This window comes from Puma concolor, chromosome B3 (genome assembly GCF_028749965.1).
Source record: "Puma concolor isolate L17-30 chromosome B3, mPumCon1.1.hap2, whole genome shotgun sequence".
NCBI classification, from domain to species: Eukaryota; Metazoa; Chordata; class Mammalia; order Carnivora; family Felidae; genus Puma; species Puma concolor.
In genome coordinates this window covers 78,382,994-78,391,143 of record NC_141672.1, presented here as the reverse complement: position 1 = coordinate 78,391,143, position 8,150 = coordinate 78,382,994, and the positions used below count along the sequence as shown (strand labels likewise).

Below are 8,150 nucleotides of genomic sequence, written 5' to 3'. Positions count from 1 at the left end.
TGTTTGAGAGGGAAAGGTGGCATTCATTTATGTTGATAGCTTTCCCAGTATTTGTTTCTCTTATTCCTCTCCTTCTCATCCCATGCAAGTTTCTAAAATGGTTTCTTTAGTTCTGCATTTAATATGTGTGTTGTTAGGAGTGTACAAAGACAATATAATAGAAAGGAAAGGAATTATATAGTTTAGACAGAAATTCTATTACAGGAGAATTGTCTTCCTCAAATCAATTGCATATTTTATATATTTTATTATAATTGAAGGTATAATAATTATATGTTAGAGCTGGGAGGTCCTTGTAGTCATGTACTTCTTACATCTTATTTAGCAAATGAAAAATCTAGGTCCACAAAATTAGATACCACCTTGAAGGCTGGAATAGCAAAAGAGGAAGAGAAATTACCCATAATACATAAATGCTGCTGGGACAGTGTCACCATTACTGTGTTGGGACTTCTAGCCTATTACTGAGTAAGAATGTAAGAGATCATGCACTTGATGAAGCTTTAGGAGCCTTGGACCCTTCCACCTTACTGATGCTGCTGAGCCCTCCAAAGTATTTCTGGAGTCCATGGTTGCCCGGTGGCCTGGTGGCTGGATACTCTGCAGCCACAGCTCAAGGCAGAGGAATGTAAAGTTTCCCCCTTTTTCCTGCCTTCCAATATCATGTCAATGTCTTCCACTGATAGAACCTGATGCTAGTAAGTTTTAAGTTTACAAGGAATTCATGAAAAGTAATTTTCAGGCTTGTAGCTATCTAGTAAAGAGAAAAGCTAATATGGGGCAGTGAGTCACCAGAAATATTCTGAATCATCTTCCCATTTGTTGCTTAGATTCCATACACACCACTCCACCTTTATTTAAATTTCCAATCAAAGATAATTGCTTCAGCTAAAACATTCATTTATCCTGCATACAAATTAAGACATTCTTATCTTTTCTCCAAATGGAAAGCTAGACGTTTTCATAGCTTCCTATATCCATCTCAGTGCTGTGTTGGGATCTCCTGTAGCTTAATCATAATCCCACAGGATCATTCCATAGCCTAGAGACTAAATGGTAAAGTTAATCACCAGCATCTTCTTGGTGAGGAAAAATAAAAGAAAAAAAGAATTTGAAATTTCTTTATAAATACCATAAATGCACAGTTATCCTAGTACATATTCGGAAAGAAAATGTTCTTGGTTTCTACCATCAGCATGTTACTAATGGGTTGGGAAACTCAGTTGTCCATGGTTGTCTTCTTTTACTGCCAATTGCTTTCTTTTTTCTGGTCAGCTAATAAATCTGATGATAATGATTCTTTATTTGGTGGGGTGAACCTGATGTAAAATTTTATTGGGTTATATCATTCTCATTTACTTAACTGAAATATTCTCATTTACTTTACATATAATAAATGTAAAATATTATATTAGTTTCTGGTGTACAATATGTTGATTCAGCAGTTCTATACATTACTGTACATTACTCAGTTTTCCCTAGAATAATTGTAGTCACTGTTTGTTACCGTACAATGTTATCTTTGTGCACTGTTGGTGGAAATGTAAATTGATGCAGCCCCTGTGAAAAACATTTTTATTTACTTTTATTACTTGGTATGCAAATATTATGAAACACCACAGAGAATCGTTTGAATCTCATATATGATCTTTCCTGCTCTATTGAGGAACACTAAGCCTAGTACACCTTGATTATTGGGATCAATCTTTTCAGTTGACTTAATAAACTCTTCTATTAAATCAGAGGTATGAGGAGACTGAAATGGCTGGGACTTTTTTACTTTCAGGTCAATGGGAATTTTTTGTTTGCTCTTGTTGGGAGTTATTTATTGGGAACATGTGGCAGGAACAAGAATAAATTTATGAATGTTATTAAAATTTAGATAGAAAATCTGTTATAAAGGCATAGATGTTGAAGTTAGAGTTTGGATTAGATTCTCTGTTTAGTGCTTGTTATTTCTGTGGCAAGTTCATTAAATTTTGTAATGCTGAGTTTTCTACTGAGAATATGTTAATAATATGCTCTATTTTCACCATTATAATGTTGAGAGAAAACACTTGCAAAGTGCCTCATCCATGGTTAATCTCAGTAAATATCTGAAAACAACAAAAACCTGAAAATTACAACATACATGAATGGGATTATATTGGAAGGGTTTGTGTTTGGATACATAATTCAGGATGTTTTATTGCATATATATGTTGTGTAGGGAAGGATTACCAGTTCTCAAGATGTGACTTATATTTCATACAAAATCATATGCCTCAGTGTCTTTGGATGATGGTGGTGGCAACAATGATGATGATGTCTTTCATGATTGTAATGTTTCAGTTAAAAGGTTGATCTGGGGGGCGCCTGGGTGGCGCAGTCGGTTAAGCGTCCGACTTCAGCCAGGTCACGATCTCGCGGTCCGGGAGTTCGAGCCCCGCGTCAGGCTCTGGGCTGATGGCTCAGAGCCTGGAGCCTGTTTCCGATTCTGTGTCTCCCTCTCTCTCTGCCCCTCCCCCATTCATGCTCTGTCTCTGTCTGTCCCATAAATAAATAAAAACGTTGAGAAAAAAAAAAAAAAAAAAGGTTGATCTGGGACTCACATGCTTGTTCTTTATCTTTCTTATTGCTTTCCTCATGTTTTTATTCCTGAACGTGTAGATGATTGCATTTAAAAGGGGAGTGAAAATTGCATAAAACACAGAGAGGATCTTATCTATGGAGATCTTGCTGAATGGCCATATGTAGATAAAGCTGCAAGGTCCAAAGAACAGCACCACCACTGTAATGTGGGCTGAGAGAGTGGACAAAGCCTTGGAAGACCTGGTGGAGGAGCGACGCCGGACAGTAATTAGAATGATGCTATAGGAGACGAACAGAAAGGTGAAACAGAACAAAGTGAGTAGTCCACTGAATGCAATGACCTATAGCTCCAAGATGTGTCAGTGCAGGCAAGTCTGATGACCTGAGGCAGATCACAGAAAAACTATTCACAACATTGGGACCACATAATGGTAAAGGCACAGTGAACACCATTTGGCTCACAGGGTGAACAAAACCAGTGGTCCAGGACAGAATTGCAAGTCCGATGTGAATACAATGGATCATGATATTTTTGTAATGAAAGGGTTTGCAGATTGCAGTGAATCTATCGTCATGGCTACAAGCAACACCATCTCACTTCCGTGTAATAGGTGAAGGAAGAACATCAGGGCCATGCAGTTTTGTAGGAGATAGCCTTATATTCACTAATTAGGTCATAGATCATTTTAGGAGTAGCCAAGGAGATCAGGGACTTATCAATAAAGGAGAGGTTCTCCAGCAGGAAGTACTTGGGAGAGTATAACTGAGGGTCCAGTTTTACTACAAAGATAATGAGGTTACCTAATACAGTGACTGTATAGATAATGGAAAAAAAATAAGCAAAGCTGTCACTCATGAAATTCTGTGAGGCCCAGCAAAATAACCTCAGACACCATGGAATGTTTTTTTTTTCTCCATTTGTTTGATTGTTAGTATATGAAACCTAAAAAAAAATAGATTCAAGTCTATGAGTTAAAGTTAATATTCACTTAACGTTGCTTACTAAAATCTACGAAAAGGTGCAAAAAAAAAAATCAAAAGTACTGAACAACATTGAATCCAAAAAAATTTTGAACGTTTATTTATTTTTGAGACAGAGAGAGACAGAGCATGAATGGGGGAGGGTCAGAGAGAGAGGGAGACACAGAATCCTAAACAGGCTCCAGGCTCTGAGCAGTCAGCACAGAGCCCGATGCAGGGCTTGAACTCACGGACCGCGAGATCATGACCTGAGCTGAAGTCAGACGCTCAACTGACTGAGCCACCCAGGTGCCCTTTTTAAAAATTTTTTTAACGTTTATTTATTTTTGAGACAGAGAGAGAGCATGAACCAAAAAATTTTTTAAAAAGAATGGACATAATTTCTTACCAAAGGTTATGAGGAACTTCTGTCATAGACCAAGATGCCTGAAGAAAATTGAAGCCAGCAATACGTAACTCATATCTGCACTAATCTTGAGTAAAGTGGTATCTGAGTTGGTAAAGAAATTTACAAGTTCCTTGACCCCTTTTTAGAGGATAAGGAATAGATTTTTTGGCCCTCCATGGGCAAAGAGGAGGACACTTTCCTCTTGAAATCTGTTTTTAAAATGCATAATAGTAAGGGGCATATCAGTTAAGGAGAGGCCAACTGGTTTTCTAACTGAAAAGCGGGACCAAGAAAAACAAAATTTAGTAGATGGAATATAGAACATTGAGAATCTAGGAGTCAGTCCTGCAAGTGCTGCTGAAAGTCAGGAGAGTAGCAATAATAAACACTCTGAATTTTAGACACTTGAATCTATGGTTGGCCACATGGAGATGGCTTCTTACCTTCATTTACATAAGGTAGAATAAAGGCTTCAATATATGGGCTCTGACTTTACCTCCCTGCCTATGAATTGAGTAGATTGGAAGGTACAGTACTCAGACTTGGCACAAATGGATGCTTGCTGCTGGCTTTTCACTGTCTCACTTAATTTACTTTTTCTGTCAAGTGGCTGAATGTTCTAACAAATTTAGTATAACATCCATATCATTTATAAGGATAGTATAGGGGCGCCTGGGTGGCGCAGTCGGTTAAGCGTCCGACTTCAGCCAGGTCACGATCTCGCGGTCCGTGAGTTCGAGCCCCGCGTCGGGCTCTGGGCTGATGGCTCAGAGCCTGGAGCCTGTTTCCGATTCTGTGTCTCCCTCTCTCTCTGCCCCTCCCCCGTTCATGCTCTGTCTCTCTCTGTCCCAAAAATAAATAAAAACGTTGAAAAAAAAATTTAAAAAAAAATAAAATAAAATAAGGATAGTATAATTGTAGAGCTCTGATAAGCAAAGAGGGGTGTCTATAGGGAACACATCCATGTGGTTGAATAAGCTGGATAATTTTCTTTTGTGAGAGATTGCCTTGGGCACTGTATATTTAGCTGCATTCCCGGCCTCTGTCTCTTACATGCCAGTAGTATCCCCCTGTGTGTGACACCCAAAAAGGTCCACACATATTGCCAAATGTCCCTTGGTTGAGAACCACTTATATATCCTATTGTATATATCCTAATACAATATCCTATTGTATTATCCTATCAATAATTAATACAAATATAAATATTTAAATACTAAATATGAAAATTTAAATATATAAAAATTATTAATAATTGGAAGAAGAGTTAAGATGTGACCTATAGCCAAGAGAAAAAAATCGTCAAGAAAACCATATTCAGAAATATTGAGATGATGAAATTTTAAATTAAAGTTTCTGGAATAGATATTTTTAAATCAGGAACTTATAAGAAGACAGAATCAGAGAAAAAATGAAAGCTATAAAAAAAGGATGGTATGGAGTTTTTCAGGCTGTAAAATACAGGATAGAAAATGAGAAATTCCATTTGAAAGACAAAGGAACATCAACAACAAAAATCACTCTGGATAGAAAATAGAAATCATTGAAACTAAAGCAAAAGCCAAAAAAATTGTGGAAAAATTTAACAGAACCTGAGTGACCTATAAGAAATATCAAGTGACCCAAGACTTGTGGTATTGGATTCAGAGATGACAGGAAACAAAAATTTGAAGAAATAATGTTTAAAAACTCTAATGAATCAAGTATCAATTCACAAAACAAAATTAGGTTTGAATTCCTCAAGAAAAACAAAGAAATCACTTCAAGACGTATAATAATTGCTGAAAATGAGCAATTTATAAAATTTCAAAATCCGTCAGAGGCAAAAAGATACATTATATACAGAAGAACAAAAAATGAACAACTCTACACTTTTTTTAAACTATGCAAACTCTACTTAAAATAGGAAAAGAAAAAAAACCCTCTCAAACTAGAATTCTATACCAAAATTAAGAGTGAAATAGAAACATTTTTGAGCAGGTAGAAGATTAAATATTTCATGGCCACCAGAAATGTTAAATGAAGCTGTAATGACAATTTATTACATTTATAATATGTACAAATAAAAGGATGACATAATAATATAGTACGAAGGAGAGAGAGGATAGAGAAGTTCAGTATATGTGAATTGATAAGATATTGTTTGAAGGTATTCTAATGTGATAATTCAAAACTGCATCATATAAACTGCAGAGAAACCATGAAAAAGAGGAAGTGGGCCTGGATGAGAGAACAACATAATGGAAGGAAGGAAGGAAGGAAGGAAGGAAAGAAGGAAGGAAGGAAAAGGAAAGGGAAGGGGAAAGAAAGAAAAGAAAACAAAGAAAGAGCAGTTAGCTAAAATAACCTTATATGTCTAGTAGCTACTAGCTTGGACAGCCTAGGTTTAAATGTATTTATTTAGTTTTTGAAAGAGACATAGACAGAGACAGAGTGCATGTGCACAAGTGAGGAAGGAGCAGAGAGAGAGGGAGAGAATCCCAAGCAGGCTCTGCTCTATCAGCACAGAGTCTGACGTGGAGCTTGGGTCTGGATCTCACAAACTGTGAGATCATGACCTGAGCCAAAATCAAGTTGGATGCTCAACTGACTGAGCCACCCAAGCTTGGACAGCCTAGGTTTAAACCATTTGATTCTTTCCTGGTTAGATCAAACCAAGCAATCCTTGGTTATTGATATAGTTTCCAAAATGAAGCCTGTTGCTCTTTGCAAATCAGCCACAATAAGCCCTAAAGGCAGCAAAACTCTGAGGAAGAGGGTAAGGGAAAATTTGCATGATAGATGCTATCAAGTACCCTTACTTAGCATTGTAGGAGGAATTAGGCTTATCGGTCATTGACACCTTTAGATGTTAATAGTCTCTTAAACTAGGGGTCTTGCTACGTGGGCAAATAAATTGGCTGTAGGTAATTGGAAAATAAAACCACTCTCATTTCCAGCTTTCAGTTACACAAACATTTATGGGAACATGGAGGAAAATTAAGACAAGCAATGTAGAAACCACCCAAAAAAGACCTCGTGCTGAGCCAAGAGGTTGGAATGCTAAGGTTTTTGTCAGATGCTTTCCCTAAAGCATTTCCTGAACCAGCTACTGGAAATAATTAAATAAAATGGCATGGAAATATCCAAACAGCAAAAACGTAGGCATACTTCTCTCATACCCACTGAGGCCATTAGTCTAAACACTGTGGACTTAGCGTCCATCTGATGATGATTTTAGACAGATTTCCCTGAAAAGAAGACTCTGCACAGAGCCAGCAAAGGATTATACTGGACTCCTTCCAGAAGCCTCAGTGTTGTAAAAATGGGAATTTAATGGAACTGATGCCTATTCAGTTCTAGGATTTGCTTATCCTTTTGTAAGCAATCCTTCTTGCTCAACTATAGACCCCAACAGCACTTTCTTGAGGCATTGACAATGACTGAAACATTCCAGCCCCCAGACCAGAAAAGCCCTGATAACAACAGAATGCCTAGAAGACATCCCCCCCATGGCCCCTTCCTTGCCCATGATCAGGAGCTAAACACATACTGATCCCACCTGTGATTATATGCTCCCTTCCTGCTGTCTTGCATGTACCCCCTTAAACCTCTCCTAGAAAACTCTAGGTGTCTACCTTGCAGGCAGACAAGTAAGTTAAGGTTTGAGCCTGCCAGCTCACACAGCTGCAGGCACCTGAACTAATTTTTCATTTTTCCAAACCCTCGTCTCTTGGGTTATTGTATTCTCTTGCGATGAGTATATCCAAGTTTGTTTGGCAATAGTATTGGCAAACCCAGCCAGGATTTATGCTTTCAACTTGTCCAGTCCACTCAAGGTTCTCTGGGATGGATCAGTTGACTCTAGCAGCTCATCAGGGCTCACCCACTGATTTCCTGAGTTAGTGGCTGGGTGCATGGTTCCTTATTGGTCTTACAGAAGCAGCCACCAAGAAAACAGTTAAAGGTTTATAATAGTGGAGATCTATGAGTGTATTTCATGTGGAACAACTCTTTGATCAGAAAAGACACTTTACTGTTACTAATCTACAAAAAGGCCCAAAGAAACATGGAATTACCTGGCTATGTCACATTTCTTATCACACTTGGAGCAGTGGTCCTATGGAAAATGGAAATAGGCGGGTCAAAATTACTTCAAATACAAGTGAAGAGAGGCATGAATGTCTGGCTAATATTATTGGGTAAATATATGTTTCAGGTAGATGTGAAA

At 37.8% G+C, this 8,150-nt stretch overlaps 1 pseudogene; it reads right to left on the bottom strand.

The window, feature by feature from the left end:
- Window positions 1-527: 527 nt before the first annotated feature.
- On the bottom strand, window positions 528-3,427 carry LOC112855645 (olfactory receptor 4K3-like; annotated as a pseudogene).
- Between the last annotated feature and the right edge of the window lie 4,723 nt (window positions 3,428-8,150).